This window comes from Pinus tabuliformis, chromosome 1_1 (genome assembly GCF_031772625.1).
Source record: "Pinus tabuliformis cultivar Carrire ecotype Pingquan chromosome 1_1, CPIR1, whole genome shotgun sequence".
NCBI classification, from domain to species: domain Eukaryota; kingdom Viridiplantae; phylum Streptophyta; class Pinopsida; order Pinales; family Pinaceae; genus Pinus; species Pinus tabuliformis.
In genome coordinates, this window is record NC_142297.1 from 540,093,443 (window position 1) to 540,110,209 (window position 16,767).

Sequence of the window (16,767 nt, forward strand, 5' to 3'; positions counted from 1 at the left end):
GAAGAGAATGCTAGAACGTTTGGCAGAAGAAAGAATTTGGGTGATAAGGAATTTAACAAAGAGATTTCAAAGCTAAAAGAATAGTTTAATGTGATGAAGGTTCTACTACAAGAGAGAATTCCATAATACTTGAGACGTGGATTAAGGTTGAAGAAAAAGGTCAAGTGGCCTAATGTGCAGTTGAAATTAAGGAAAGTATCTAGGTTGAGGAGCATCAAAACTTCATAAGTATTAATAGTGTAGCTTAAACCTAGATTCAGATTGAAAACACGCCCAAAACATGAGTATCTAAGGTGAACCCACAACAAGACTTCAAAATTTGTGCAATAAAAGTTATCCATATCAAACCATATCCAAGCCTCACCGAGCATGCACATTGCAAATGAGCCAGATTCCAGTGTTTCTAAATAGAAGTTTATAAGGTGGACAAGAAGGTATTCTAAGTGGACCCCACCAAATGTTTTATAAAGGAGAAATGAATCAGGATAGAAATTTATATATGGACCATAAGTCATTCGGGGTGGCCCCATTGCAAGGTTAGAAAGGGGGCTAAAATATATCCGAGCCTTGCAAAGTGTGCAAGATAGTAACGAACGGAATCAGCAAATATCTGGATTACAAAACATATACGTGTTGACAAAACATCCGGATCAAAGGAGGAACATATGGATCGAAGGAGTGGGAAATATATGGAGCGAGACATCTCCAGGTCTAAAGAAATCCGAGTCGCTAGCGAGGAAGTTACTACTAAATTATTCCAAATCCCGGATACAAGCAAAACTTTGGAAAAGTGCTAAGTCGTAGTCCCTGGTTCTGTGGATAGTGTATATTAAACCTGGAGCCGAAAGCTTAAAAATTTGGGGTTTCGTTTTAATGGAATTTGAGAACACATCTTCATCAACTAAAAGAAGTTTATCCATAGAATAATAAATTTCAAAATAATAGGCCAAATAATCAGAGTCACTACTTTTTCCGAGAATAAACAAATTGAACAATGAAAGTAGCGATAACTTCCAAGCTTATGTGGAGCAACTCCTTTATCAATGTAGGTTGAACAGTAGCTTCGGCAATCAATGTGCAAAAGATGCATTGAAGTATTTTTAACGGATCTTGAAACTGTCGGTGACCTGCTCTCTCATCAAAATATGAGAAGTAGGTACTTTATTTCAAATGCAATACATACGAGTATGGGGTCACCTGGCCACAATATCACATAAATACACAATACTCAATGAGGACGGCTCTTTAAACAACGCTGATATAACCAGACACTTACAGCAAGGACGATACTAGTATGAACTATCTTAGTAAGTAAAGGCCATACTATTGTCTCCATTATCCAGCCTGGCGGGCTTTCAGTGTGGCTGCAAACGCGGGCTTCTGTGTACACCCTCCCAGGTTTGCAGAAGTAGCCTTTATCAGGAGCACAATGCGCATCATCTGAGCACACGCATAGTCCTTCCAGAGCACATCCATCCCTCTTTATGATCACTCCTGCCTCTCCTATTCCCAGAATACCATCTGTCCACTCATTGGAAAAGAGTCCCTTTGGATCGTATTTGGTTTTGGCTGCCAGAAACGCCTCGTATTTGCTGTATTTTTTCATGACCCCATCAAATGCAATGTTTCGGTTCTTTCCCCAGTGAGGCAGACCTCCATATTTCACGAGAGCCATTTGCTCAATTTCCTCCAACACATCTTCATGCAGTCTGGGAGTGTTGGGGTCGTCGGCTCTATAATACGTCATTTCGATGTCAACTGAATCCTCTTGTTTTCCCAAGTAAGCACTTGAAGCTTTTACATATCGCATCAGAAAACCTTGGTATAACTCAACCCCACACAAACTGTTTGGAAACATTTTCCTAAGTTTCCTTACGTCTGAAAGAAATTGTCCGATTTTGGACACACTGATACTAAATCCATTCTGAAAGAAGAGTAATCTTCCCTTGATTCGAGGATCCCATCCGCAAGCTGTGTCCAATCCGTCCTCGGGGCTACTGAGACACGATCCAGCAGCTTGCATTTTGTTCTGATACCCAATCACTGGATAATCAACAAACTCGCAATCGTTGTTCTGCAGCCCTGTAGCCAGTTTAATCATGGACCTAACGTGAATGGAGGAGAATACGCACTTGGTGTGAATGCTATGATGGCTTTCTGCCTCCTCCTCTGCAAATTCAAACATTAACGAATTAAGAAACTAAGAACAGTGAATTTGATAAACTCAGTCTCGATATCGATATCCATATGTATATCAATCTGGATGACTATTCATGTTGGATTTTCCTACCTAGTATCCTGGTAAAGGCTAGTAGATGATCAGATGCAGGGCGAAACCCTAGGAAATTATTTACTCCATTCCCGTGCTGGGAATTTCTGATAATTCCAGAACAGTCAAACAGAGAAAAATGCTCTGTTTCTTAACACAGAGAAAAAAATTGTTTCTGGGAGACAGAGCTTCACATACACAAAAAAAAAGTTGTATTCATTAAAAGGAAACCAACTGTTACAAAAAAAAACTTCCTCTAACAAAGGGATCACAGCCAGACAACTGTTACAAAAAAAAACTTCCTCTAACAAAGGGATCACAGCCAGACTGCTTCAGACGCAGTGCAAGAACCTCACTCTGTCTCTCACAAATTTTTTTTTACACTACTGTGTGTAATTTTTCACTTCTTACATTTTTTTTTGTCTCACGCTGCTGCGTATTACATTGCATTACATATTCTCAACTTTTTTTTTACACTACTGTGTGTAATTTTTCACTTCTTACAATTTTTTTTTGTCTCACGCTGCTGCGTATTACATTGCATTACATATTCTCAACAAAAAAAAATACATTCGCGCTTTGCTGCGCTACATTACATGGTTACTCCAGTGAAAAAAAAACATAAAATTAAAACCCTTACCAAAATTTACGAACCGTAATAAATTCATTAATTACATTCATGGCGATAAATTAAATTTTTTGTACTTCACCTCTAGTTCGAGCTGCTACCATATCGCACGGCAAAATCTTTTGGGACAGACAGCAGTGAAGTACCCTCACTCTCATGAGCTACCAACCGTTGATCTTGCCCTCAACTAACGGACGGCGGTAAACGATATCGCACAGCTCATCTTGCCGAACTTTAAGCGCCCGGGAATGGTGGTTTTGGCAAGGACTGCTCAGACACGTGTCCATCGTTGATTGTGATCGCTGCCCTTTGAAAATTACCAGCGTTCGTTGAAAAGCGGTGCGGGGAAGGAACTGGCGGTTTTGATGCAATAAATGCCGCAGTTGGAATTATCATTTCAACATCCCGGATGTATTAACAGGGACTCGGTCGTCCACTCTATAAAGGACCCTTCGCTGATCAGGGTACCACGTGACATCTGCGAATTCGTGTTCTAGGCCAAACTGCGTTATCCTCCTTTCGAGATCGGAGTCGTTTTGCTGATCGTTCGTGATGGAACGCTTGAACATAGGTTGCAATTGGAGGGTGACCTGCGCAGCACGACAAATACATAAAGATCAGCAGCATTGATACAAAAATCTTCGGCTCCGGTACAATCTTTTATGCCAATCAAATGAATCTGTACAAACAAGATCGCTGCCGAAAATGGTAAATCGGGAGCTATACATGTTAGAAGAGGGTTAATATTATTGAGTAGATTCGGATCAAGTTCACCATATTTTTCACGAAAACACACGAAAATCTTCTGTGTCCGAAAGATGAGCCACCGGATACGCAATTGCATATATTAGAACTATATTTAGGGTGCGTTTTGCAATTTATTGCAATTCATTAAACTTGAAATCATGCTTTTTATTCTCAATTCTCAATATGGAATTGCTACATAATATTTAAAAATAATATCTAAACAAACTAAATATTTTAACGGGAATGATTAAATTTAAATCTATAAAATGCCAATATTAATATTAATAAATAATGTGACCTGTATGGGTTCATTGACATGATTGAGCGATTAAATGCTTGGAATGGTGGGCGGTCTTTCCCACACCCTTACCCCCCTCTCTCTCTTACTCTCTCTCGTGTTGATATTGTGAAGGGTCGTTGATCTCTCTAGATCCACGACGTAAAGTAAGGCAAACATCAACGTTTATAGGTGGTGGGAGTGGAACTCATCTAAGAACATCTGTCTAGCCTTTGAATTGGTGTCTACGACATTTGAGGGAGCCTAAGGTTATTGTGTGCAGGTTCGTAGTGCGTCAAACGCGGGGAAAATACTCAGATGCTGCCTGTTTCTGCTCAAGTTTGGCGTATACAGTCTCGTATGTTATCATGCTTTTCCTATATTTTGAGTTGGGGGATGCAATTTGTGATACGCCTCATGTTTGGAGGGGAAACAAAACAATGGTTAATTTAGTAGTTTCTGTGACTGGAAATCTTGACCTTCTCGACTATGTTATGTCGATATCCATTTTATTTGGCAATGTTCTATCGCGTATGGGCATGTTTACTAGTTTCCAGATATTTTTTATAATGTTTCTTGCGCATGTTGATGATGGGTTTTCCCATTCTAAGCCTGAATGGCACTGGAAAACCCTGTGGCGACTAAGGGTTCTGATTTTCGATCAGGGCTGAGTCTACGGACTTTGGGCTTAGGGGTGGATGGGGGCCATCGTAACTATTTAGGTGGTGCCTCACACTCGAGGAGGGTTCATGTTTGTCTTTGCGTATTGGCTGGGGTGGTGGAATTCTTGAGTGGTGCAGTGTCGTTCGGCACTACCTCTGTTCTTATGCCCTTCCATTAAGTTAATGTTTGATTTTAGGCTGGTTCTCTGTATTGATTCTACTCCAGGTCCCCCTACATCACTTCCCCCTCCAGACTTTGTACAGAGGGTTAGCTCTCGAGCATGGGAAGGTGCGAGAATGCTGATGAAAGGTGGTTTGGATCTCCTCATTATGGTGAAGACTCCTCCTCGAGGTGAGGCCTTGGGCGGCAAGAACTAGGGTGGTAAAAGAAAAGAAATTTGCTCGTCCTCTGGTACGACTCTACGTCACCGTGGTAGGAGAACGAATGTCGAGGTCTTACAAACTACAGTCCGAGCCTATAGTGAAGGGACCTCAGCCCAGGTGAAGCAATTGATTGCGACATGGGAGGCAAAATTAAATCTGAAAGATGAGCTCGAGCCGTGGGCAGAGGATTGGAGTGATTTGGTTCCTGACCCTGGTTATACCATCGACCACCTCACTCTGTATAAATATTTTTTTCATCTATTTTGGCTTATGAAATCTATTATGGCTAAAGCAATGGTTTCTTCCCTCAACATCACAACAAATGTGGAGTCAGATCTAGGTTTGAGAGACATTCAGAAAGAGCTCCAGCTAATTCAACTTTAGCTGTAGCACCAGAGCGCCTGCCTGGGCGGCATTGAGCGTCATATTCCATGTTTGCCACAATCTAAATTGCCAGGTTCAAGTGAAAACTCCGGTGGAATCGCAAGATGAATAGGTGTCAGAAGTCTTGTGTGATAATTTTGGCTTAAATTTTGTTGTATATGTTGGGTAGCATTTATGTTTACAGTTTTATGCTTACTACATGGTTTCTAGATTATTAGTTTTATAAGGGTTGGTTAAATAGACTCGGACTATTTATGTTTTGGATAGCTTATAATGCAGTATGGTGACCAACAGACCTAGTCTCCCACTAGGAACGTTAATATCATTTATATAATTATAACCTCCCTTATTATTGAAATGAATAAATAGAAAAACACCCAAACTTACAAAAAAATATATTAATAAATAATGTTTTAAAATTTTATTCTATTATTTAAAAATATAATTTTTATTAATATATTTTTTTTAAAAATTTAAAATAACATAATTATAGCTTTAAAAAACTTTCAAGAATTATTTTCAAACATATTATGAAAACCGAAAGTGTTTTCAATTATATTACAACAGCGTCATGCATAGCTTGTAGAAAGAACACCTCATTCAATCAAGGCAATGATGGGAAAGGGAGGTAATGAACCCCTTGGACATAACACTACTACACCAAGGACACTTTTAAGACAAAAGAAATCTTTTGTCTTAAAAAATCATTTTTTATTTTAGTTATTTTACATTAAAATTTAATATCAATTGATTTGTCTTAAATATAAACTTTAAGACAAAAATAGGTTGAGACAAAAATATTTTAAGACAAAACTTTATATTTAAGACAAAGATAGTTTAAGACAAAAATATTTTAAGACAAAAGTGGTTTGAGACAAAAATATTTTAAGACAAAACTTTATATTTAAGACAAAAATAATTTAGGACGAAAATATTTTGAGACAAAACTTTATATTTAAGACACAAGCATTTTGAGACAAAAATATTTTGAGACAAAAATATTTTGAGACAAAACTTTATATTTAATACAATGACCACTTTAGATCAAACCTATGTTTAATACAATTAACAATTAAGACACAAACATATCAATTTAAGATGATATTATCTAATTACAACTGAAAAATTGACTGTGACAGTGCGCCCTAAGTCGGCCAGCTTGTAGACAACTATTGTCTTGCGCCTATACCGAGGTTGTTATTTTACTTACCATTCACGTTATCTTATATAAAGACAACGATTTGTTGGGCTCTTTGTTTTGTGGGGGTAGTCGACTAAGAAGAACACGACAAGTTTTACTGACAAGATTTCTCGGACATCAATTCCTCTTTTGTCCCTTTCATATATGCTGATACGATTAGAGACAACTTGTCTATTGTTGCATTCGGCACTACTACACGGAGGGGGACTTTAAGACAATTTTTTAAGAGAAAAGAAATATTTTGTCTTCAAAATTTCAATATGAGGCGATAGTAAAAAAAGGTAAAGGTAAAGGATTAGGGGTTTGTCTACTAGCATTCACTGAGTGGTTGGTTTACCATGGTTGTGAAGTGATATTCAACAAAGGAAAAGCATTCCTGAGACACATAGCCACGGGGCAGGTGAAGCAGATTGGGGTTCGTGTGAAGAACCTGTATAAGCTAGATGTGGAAGAATGTGCTACATTAAGCACTAAGGCGGAGAAAGTGAAGGTCGCGATGTCGATGAACTTTGGCACAAAATACTTGGTCATTTGTATCATGGTACCTCGAATATTATAGAACAAATAACCACTCGCCTCTCTAAAGGAGCACTTAAGCAATAGGATATATGCAAAGGATGTACATTACAAAAGTACATAGAATCCACATTCCATGATCAGGACAACAAAGCACATGCAGTCCTAGAAATGATCCACTATGATGTTTATGGACCTTTCTCGACAACCTACACTGTCAGACACAATATTTTGTCACTTTTATTGATGACTTCTGACGGAAGTGTTGGATCTTCTTCACGTGGAATAAAGATGAGACATTCTCTGAGTTTCTAGAATTCAAGACACTAGTTGAAAACGAAGCTAGCAAGAAGGTGAAGGCTCTGTTGTAGACGCTGCAACACCCTCCAAAATTTTGGCCTACACTTAAATTTCAGAGCCTACTATGGATATTGTGATCAATCGTTCCTTAGTCACTTATTGGTAAGTTGATGATCTCAAGCTCCCCTTTTCGATTTGAAGAGTTGTTCATGCTTTTATCTTTACATAGAATGTGTCATCTTTGGGCATGGGGGTAATCGCTTGTCATGCAAAGGGAGGTTTGTTTTGCTTCAAGGGGAAATATTTATGAGAATGAGACATGTTTAACACTCATTTCACACACTCTTACACAAGTGTCGCCTTTATCCTCCCAAAGTCTATAATCGAAGCCGCACTTGCCGTAAGCTGCCACAAAGGTTGTTGCATTAAGTGAAGTATGTGTTAAATGTTCTGGGTGGTCTATGTTGTATCGATAAGTTTTCAAGTGTGTGATCGTAGTGAAGTTTTATCACTATTCACATAAGTTCCACTGATCCCACACTTAGCTAAATTTCGGAGTTTCCTTAGCAACCTAGCCTCATCCAACTTTCCTGAACTACACACTTCACATATGTAACCCTCAAGCTTTTCCGTTGCTTGTTCGAACCGTGCAATGCGCAGAAATCCCAACCTCCCTTACCATTCAAAAATGCGTAGTGGTTTCCTCCAGTGTCCTTCCCTCAGCCGGAACCCACTGTCTCCAAAAATTGTGCAGTTTTGTCCCTTGAATACCCAGTCTACCTTGCATCCTGAAATTGCATAGATGTGTCCTCCCAGGGCCTCGTCCCATAGTAGTGCCTTACATCCTAAAACCATGTAAATGTATCCTCCGAAGGCCTCATCCCGCAACAGTCACTGCCCATTGAAACTACACAATTATGTCTCTCACGGGCCACGAAGAAAGATGACATGATAGATGACTCTCAAGGAGCTGAGGAGAAAAATAAGCAGACCAAGAAACCCAAGGTATGATAGAATATTAGGACCACATGAAGACTCCATCTGATGGATAACCCTTTGGTGGCTAGGTATGGAAAAAAAAGCACGTATTTTGAAATACACCTCTTAATGTAGCTTAAAAGTTTGCTTATCATTGTCGTATCATTCCGTCTTCAATGACATTCATGGTTGCAAGAACTGAAAGTCATTCCATGTGTTTGATCTACGTGTCTTGCTCCCTTTCACTTGTTTATTACATAGCTTAGAAGATGAAGAGTATTACCACTTGTTTATTTAAGCTACTGAGGTTGTGACCAACATGATCTTATGACTAACCAGGCACGATGCAAGGCATCCTAAGTGGGATGAAAGATGTTTGATGATATGTATGTAGTCAGTACACTCCTTTGCATTAATCCTTGCTTTGTATCTTGCATGTACCCTCACCGCTTGTCAGATTTGGCTACCTGCTGCCAATAGTCTCTTAGCTCTTTCCTGACAAAGTAGGTGAAGGAATTTCCTTCAACCTGATTTCTTCAAGGCTCTTCATAGAAATTATAGAGCTAAGAGAAGGAGAAGTGGAATCTCACTATCAAACTCTTGAAAATACTTTGCATGTTCGAATATATCCAAACAATTAAGCTACCACTCAACAACATTGTCAATCTTGGAAGACTCAAGAAAGATCACATCTCTAGATATTATAAACTTCTTATTCACTTCATCATAGAGATGGTATGCTTTGGAGGTATGAGTACCCAAAGAAGATACATTTGTGACTCCTTGCACTGAGTTTTTTTATCTGTTCCTTAGGTATGAAGGCATAATATGAGGAACCAAAAACCCTAAGATGCCTGACCGAAGGAATGTGGCCATACCACATTTCATAGGGAGTCTTGTTTCTAATAGCAAGAGTTGGGTACCTATTATTTATATACACAACACATAGAACCACATCAGCCCAAAACCTTATGAACTTAACATGTGAACCATGCCAAGTTCGTAGTGAAATTAATACATTCCAATGAACTATGTGTTGAAAAATGTAGCAAGAAATTCTCAATTTGATTTTTCCTTGATTAAATTGAAAAAATTCAAATTTCCACATCAACAAACAACTTGGATGATGTTAACTTGTGTGACATGGCTTGTGTCACCTAGTTTACTCAATAAATTCGAGTTGGAGGAGTTAGAGTTTAGTTCTGCATATGCGATTGCTAACTTGTGGCAATAAAGGTCAATTATCTCAGGTTGTTGTCAGTTAAACTAGTTCTAACTTTTGGAGGAACTAGTGGAAGGTCATTTAAGCAGTGGGACTTCAGTCAAACTCGGTGATCATCTAGTTAACTGATCAATCAACCCAAAATAGTTGGGGCATGAAGAGAAGTCAAGTTCCCTAAAATTGGTGGAGATTCGAAGGTAGTTTTAATTTCTTGTAGCTCACATAGTTGTAAGAACTTGCTATAACCATAGTGGAGGAGGTAGCTTGATTAGGAGCTTCTTGTGAAATTAGAGAGCGACTGATTGTTGGTAGCATTAATAGCCTACCAGCAATTTGTTTTGCACCACACTTCAATGTTTTGGGCATGGTTTTTGAGGGTGGATATATTTTTTTTATGCTTTTTGGTCATGCACGTCCTCACTAAGTATCTTGGGAGGTTTGTAATAGTTCCCTGCATGCACATCCTCACTAAATATCTTTTGGGATGTCTGTACTAGGTCCTTGTAAATTTCTGTTTGCCAAGGCTTAACTACTTATGATCTTAGGTGGTCACAACAATTCGACAGTTTATGGCACTTTCCAAATCACCATTTCTGAAAGGATCCAACAAAACGACTTCAGAGGAAGATGAGAAGGGAAAACTCTTATTGGAACTAGCCTAGAACTAGTGGAATTGGTTGGTCCCAATGGTTTTAGAGTTGTACTAGTCTAGTTTGGTGGTTCAGATTGGCTAAGGTTGGTCTTGTATTGAACTAACCTTAAAACACCAAATTCACTAGTTCTCTAATAAACTGACCAATTCTAAAGAATGTAGTGCAACATAGCTAATGACCACCAAATAATAATTTTTTAATAAAAAATACTGAAAAGGAAAAAAAAATTATTAACTCGAGGGCCCTACAAAACCTAACCCTAGTAATTAATGGTAATATTTAATTTTTAAAGTTAAAGTAAAAGTTGACATTCTCCTTATCTTTCCTTTTTGAAAAGGAAAGATAAGGATAATGTCAGCTTTTACTTAAATTTTTTATACTAACATTAATTGTTTTGAGTTGTTTCAGAGTGGTTCCAACTTCATTCATTTTTGAGAAAGTCAAATTTTAGATCCCATTCAAAACTTAGTGGTTATTGTTTGAACCACTTCTTTATAATGAGTCCTAGACTTTGACTTCCAATTTTTCAGGTGTAGTTATTGCATAATCATATTCCTTGTGAGACTCTGCAGCAGAAGTTGATCTTTAATCCATTGCAAGCACTTGACCTAGCTTAGGGAACCATCAGCTACCCCTCCCAAGTTGCACCTCAACATTGAAATTTTCTTTTTCAGTAAACATTCATTTTATCCATTGGATCATTTCTTCCACAGTGACAGTCCAACAACACCCATGCCAGCATATGCTTGACAATCCATCTCATCTTTACTGCTACCTTATAAACACTCTTAAATCTTGTGTCTCCAATATAAAAGAGGAAGAACCAGAAAGGGCCTTCTTGGCCCTCTTCACAACCCACAATATGTTTAGCTTCTCTCTTGTGCTTACACTCTAGTCTTCTCGCAGCTTCAGAATGGTGAATCTTAAACACAGTCTCATGATGTCCATTCAGGGAAGCATAATTCACCCTTTGTTTGAATCAAATTACCCCCCTCACGTTCCCTTTACCTTTACATGCAGGCATATATTTTCCTTCTGGATGACTGTTAAGCTTCCCATCTCTATTTCGCCTCCCTCTCCTACCCTCATGAACCCGATAAGCTGAATTTAACCAATCTCAATGTATCTGAGATAAACAATCCATCCAACTGGGTAGATTGAGTTGAGACTCTTTTAGAAACTAAATCCATCCCTCCACAATGATATATCCCTCCCCAACAACATCATCATGCTTTGTTCGAGATCTATCATTCCCATGATCACTATAAATTTTCGAGTCCTTCACTTACATATTTGGCAACATCATCATTCAGATCACTTATACTTTGTTGCGTTGTTTCTTGTGTTATGATTTCCTTTAATGGAAATCTCCCTAGTAGGCACGAGTAACTAAATTCAAGTTCTTATTGAACTCTTGCGTTAACATACTTAATTTTCATTTTGACCTATTCAGTTTCAAATTCTTGTGTGGTTGGTTTACTGGTTGACTACTAGCATTCACCAAGTGGTTATTGATGATCATAGTTAGTTTAGAGTGAACGTTGGAATTTGCCTTGAAAACCAAGCCCGAAGAATAAGCAATTATCATGGAACATTTCAGAGCCCATACTAGTGGAAAGCCAATTGTGCAATGGGACTTTAGTCAAACTCAATGATCATCCAATTAATTGATCAATCAACCCAAAATATCTAGTGCATGGAGAATTTGAGTTACCCAAATATGTTGGAGATTCCAAGGCAATGTAACATCAATTGTAGACTAGCCTTGAGTGTACAGGTGTTGCATGTAGTCACATGATCAACCTTGGGAATTTCACAATCCATTTTGTAAAAATTACTAAATAATAGTGGCCTAATTTCTCAAGGAATTGCGTAAGGAAATATGGGCTCAAACAGAGGTAGAAATTTACTAAGTTTGGGTTATAGCTTCTCAATGAGACGAGAGACAGGGTATTCACTTGTAGGTTGTGCTCAGTTGAGCAAATAAATTGCAATACATTTCTATTCATCATATTAATGCAAGCAGAGATTGGGTTTTTTAGCATATTTCTTTCCTTGGGAAAAATTATGTGTGCATGTGTGTTATTTTTTATTGCATGTATGAAATTTTTGTTCTAAATTGTGAATTAACTTCGAGAGAGCAATAGAGTAGGTTTGTGTCTTGTGATTTTGATTAAAACTTCACAAGTAGTTGCAACTCTACACCATAATTTCTACAAGGATGGTGGAGGCAAATTACAGAATATTTGTTAGTAGATAATATCCCTACTTAAAAGTATCTATGACAACTTTTGCGAGAAGAAGACATTGAGGATAAAATATTGGATTGTGGAAGAATTAGTCACAAAATTCACAAGGGAAGTAATTTTGGTTGCAGGTGTGGAGGTAGATGGATTAAATGTAATTGTGTAGTAGACAAGTCACAACTACTCCTTTGATATTTGTCGATGATGTGTTACTATTTGGTAGATTGACCTCTTTTGATCGGTATCTGCACTCCTTATGAATAATAATAAATCTCATATGATTTCTTCTTACCGATATGATGCATTGGTACTGGAGATTTATCATATTTTTGGTGTTATCTCCACTGCATTGGATGCAGATTTTGAAAATCTTAGATTTATGCTCCAACCTAATTGTTATGGAATTAAGGATTGGAGTTGACTTATACAGAAAATCCACTGTAAACTTTTATCATGGGCACAGAGGTGGCTCTCCATAGGAGGCAAGTTGACTCTAGTTTGAGCAGTCCTTCAGAGAATCTCTGTATATTGGCTTCATATTTTTGCTCTACTTAAGAATATCAGTTAATGTATATTTTTGGCTTCATCTTGGCATGAGACAATGTGTCGTAAAGGACAGAGTGGGCTTGGTTGTTGTTTACTATGTATGGAGGCAATGGATAGCCAGACTCATCTATTTCTTTGATTCTCCTCAGAAAAATAATTTTGGAATGGTGTATTTAATATGTTGCATTTACAGGTAGATTATAACTACTCTTTTGTGGTTGATTGTATTCGAGACTGGATTATTGAATATAAAACATTTGGACCACTTCCAATATACATTGGGGTTTCGACCCAAAGAATGCATTATTGTCCTGAGCTCCTTTGTTGTGATACATCCACCTCCATCCTTGTCAAAAAAGCTAAAAGCCTCCCTGAACTTAGACATAACCTCCATCCCATATTCCTTTAGTAGATAAAACCCTTCTCTCATTTTCTGACCATGCCAATCTACCCTCCATCCCATATTCTCTCATGAGCCCTATGTAAACCACCATTTCATTCAAGGATGGGGAATTTGATGCATACTCTAACCATATTTGTTAGATACTTTCCCCCTTTTCTTGCTTATTCATTCATTGCCAAACACTATACCACTAGTTCTAAGAATCTTGTGGATACTATCACCACAATAAATGTATATTTTATTTTATAGGAGACAAGAATTGTATATTTACCTTTGGGACAGTCCAAAAATATTTTGATGCACCTTTGTGACCTTTATGACTTTATGACCTTAATTCCCATTCCATGTTCATCCATATGGATGCACTTTATGATGTTCTACGACAACCTAATGTCCTTGTCAACTTCCTCTCATCTTCCTTGTCATGTTTTCAGGACTTGTGTATCCAACAAGAAATTTGGGAGATGAATGCCATCAAGGTAGAAAATCAAGGGGGTTTCAAGTCATTTATTTAGGGTTCCCACTAGCATAGTCCCACCATATGATCCACCAAATCCCTAAATTGGGGTCTACTGCTATTTCAATTAATTATTAGATGATCATGGTGGGCCATAATTCCAAGTTAAATATTATGAATCTTCATATGATATTATTGGAGATACTTGAGGAGACATCTTTTTGGCTAAAGGGTTAAGGGAGGATTTTGACTTCAATATCAAACCATCAACCATATCCTCAACATTTGTCCTATCAACCATATCCTCAACATATCTAACCAACAATCAAGAAGACAACTTAGGTGAAGCATGGGCATCCTCTCTCGCCCACGTTGTTCAGGATATATATCAAACTATGAATGCCTCTACACTCCACCAACTGTGCATCAATAAAATTCTGGGTTTCCCCACTGTCCTCCAAGATGGATACATGTTGTCCCTGCATTGTGCCTTTGATTGCAGAGTGGCTAATAATCATAGTTTATCGTGGATGATTGTCATCGTACGTGACATCCATGGTCCAATTCATTTGTTTGGTGCCCAATGTTGGTGAATCATTGTATTGCATCATGGTAGCATATATTTCCTTTTTTAAAGAAAAAATATATTGAAAATAAATTATGTCTCATGCAAATGTTCAATATTATTGTGTTGTGAGTGCTTTGCATATTATATGTATCATATATCTATAATCACTTATTTCAAGCCTACTTTAAGAAATAAAGGAAGAGGTGCAAGCCCTTGCCATAAGGACTCCCACCAACTCCTCTTCTCGTAGAAAATTTTCAAACGTTAGCCCATAAATCAAACACATGCCCTTGTTTCTCTAGTTTGGAAACCCTTGGATGTTTTTGACAATGAACTCCTCCCAACCACTACTTTAACCATCTATTGAATGCCTTTGATTGGTATGTGTAAATTATTTTGATTGATTCTTGGAGAGGTGTGAAATCTAATTTTGCATGACTTGATACAAACACCAAATTTAACCCGTGGTAGCCAAAATCTTAGCCTTACAACTCTCTCATCCAATATTAGATATTTCACTAATTATTCAATGGGTAATCTACTTAACAATATATTAAATATTAGAAGCATTCATATTAATATAAAAAATAAGAATAGTATTTAATATTAAGTTATAATGCAGGTAACTGCCAAGTTGACATATTCTTTGCCTTGGAAAGTGAATAGTCAGCTTGACTTAATGTCTAATGTTAGTTTTAAAACAATTAAGATAAAATTGTTTAAGAGAACTCACATAGATCTATAAGTGCTGAGATGATAAATATGATGCAAAAATTTACTCAAAAGTTCACATTGTAAAAGAGGTTTTCACTTATAGTAATATGACCCCATTCCTCCCTTGATAGATCCAAGGTTAGTATATTTGTCCCAATATAATAAATGTGTTTCTCTTTTATATTATTAAATTAGGTTGCTTCAATAATCATGTCCTTATTGTTAAGGGGAGATTGTCTTAAAGTAAGTGTTGTCATAAGTAGTGTGATAGAAGTAACAATGGGAAACTATATCTATATATTTTTTATACATGTGAAAAAGTAATCCCTAATTTATCTATGTCCATGGTAGTGAAAATCTATTTGTTATAGTGGTAGCTCAATTATTTGTCATGTTAGTATGAGTAGTGGTACCTTGTGGTCATTGTATTATGTTTAGTAGATATAGTAATAAATGGTGTAATTTAAATTTTTTAATTTAGACTACATTTACATCACAATGTGATACTCTATAATTGTACCAAAACTTAGCAGTGAAGACATGACAAGTAACTAGATGTATTCAACAAAATTTTAATGCTTATCATTGTGTCTTTGAATAATATTTATAGTGCTAGCTAAATTGGGTAGTATTGACTTACTTTTACGATTCACATAGATATCATCATAACTCGTTGGTTTTGATACTTGATTATTTGAAAATAAATGCTAGTTAAATTAGGTAGTATTTACTTAGTTTTCCAATGCTAGTTAAATTATTAACTCGGTTAATGCTATCTTAGAGAACATGTGTAGTATTTCATCTTTTACGTGCTCCATGTACCCATTTCAATTTCATGTTTTTCAGAGTTATTTTGCAGCCAATGCACCCAGGTTCGTTTTGCCAAGGTCGATGTGCAAAGGTTTGATTTCATTTTTACATGCTCGATGTACTCATTTTTTATTTAATATTTTTGAGGTTCAATTTTGCAGGTTAGGGTTTCCCTAAGTATGATTTCCTCATTTTAAATGAATTAAATCGAACAGGGAACCAATGTCCGATTTAAATACCATTTTATTTCCAATTGCGTACATAATTGGTTCTAAAATATTCTAATATGGCGATTCCACACTTAGATTCTCAAAGCCGCTTGTAGAAACACGTTGATCTACATTAACTCGCAATCATATTTTTGCACTAACGAATTCATCTGTCAACAATGGTGATGGCTTTGCAAGATCACTCATGACTCATTGGTTTGATAGCTTAATTACTTTGGTGTTACCAATTTGTATTCATAAGTATATACAGGAACATAGAGGGTTTCAAGGAACAAAGAGGGTTTCTGCAAGGAACAGAGGAACGAAAAATATTGAGAAATGTTTTTAGATTCACCAAGATGGTGACAGTGCCACACCAATGTCACTTTGTTTCTGTTGTGCTAAGAGATGGCTAGAGAATCGCCTCGATTTGTTCCAGAGGGATTCTCCAGACGGCACGAGAAATTGGGCTTTTGGGAGGAATTGATGGAACAGAATCTAGCGGTGGGCCTGGCGGAACTACTCCATTCCCTGCCTGATTCCTGCCACGACTTTCCATTACGAATCCATTGGAAAATGGTGCTGCATCTTCA

The 16,767-nt window shown here is 37.2% G+C and overlaps 1 pseudogene; it reads right to left on the reverse strand.

Moving 5' to 3' along the window:
• Positions 1-1,228: 1,228 nt before the first annotated feature.
• The window catches only part of LOC149214206 (L-gulonolactone oxidase 5-like), a 50,986-nt pseudogene continuing 35,447 nt past the window's right edge, over positions 1,229-16,767 (reverse strand).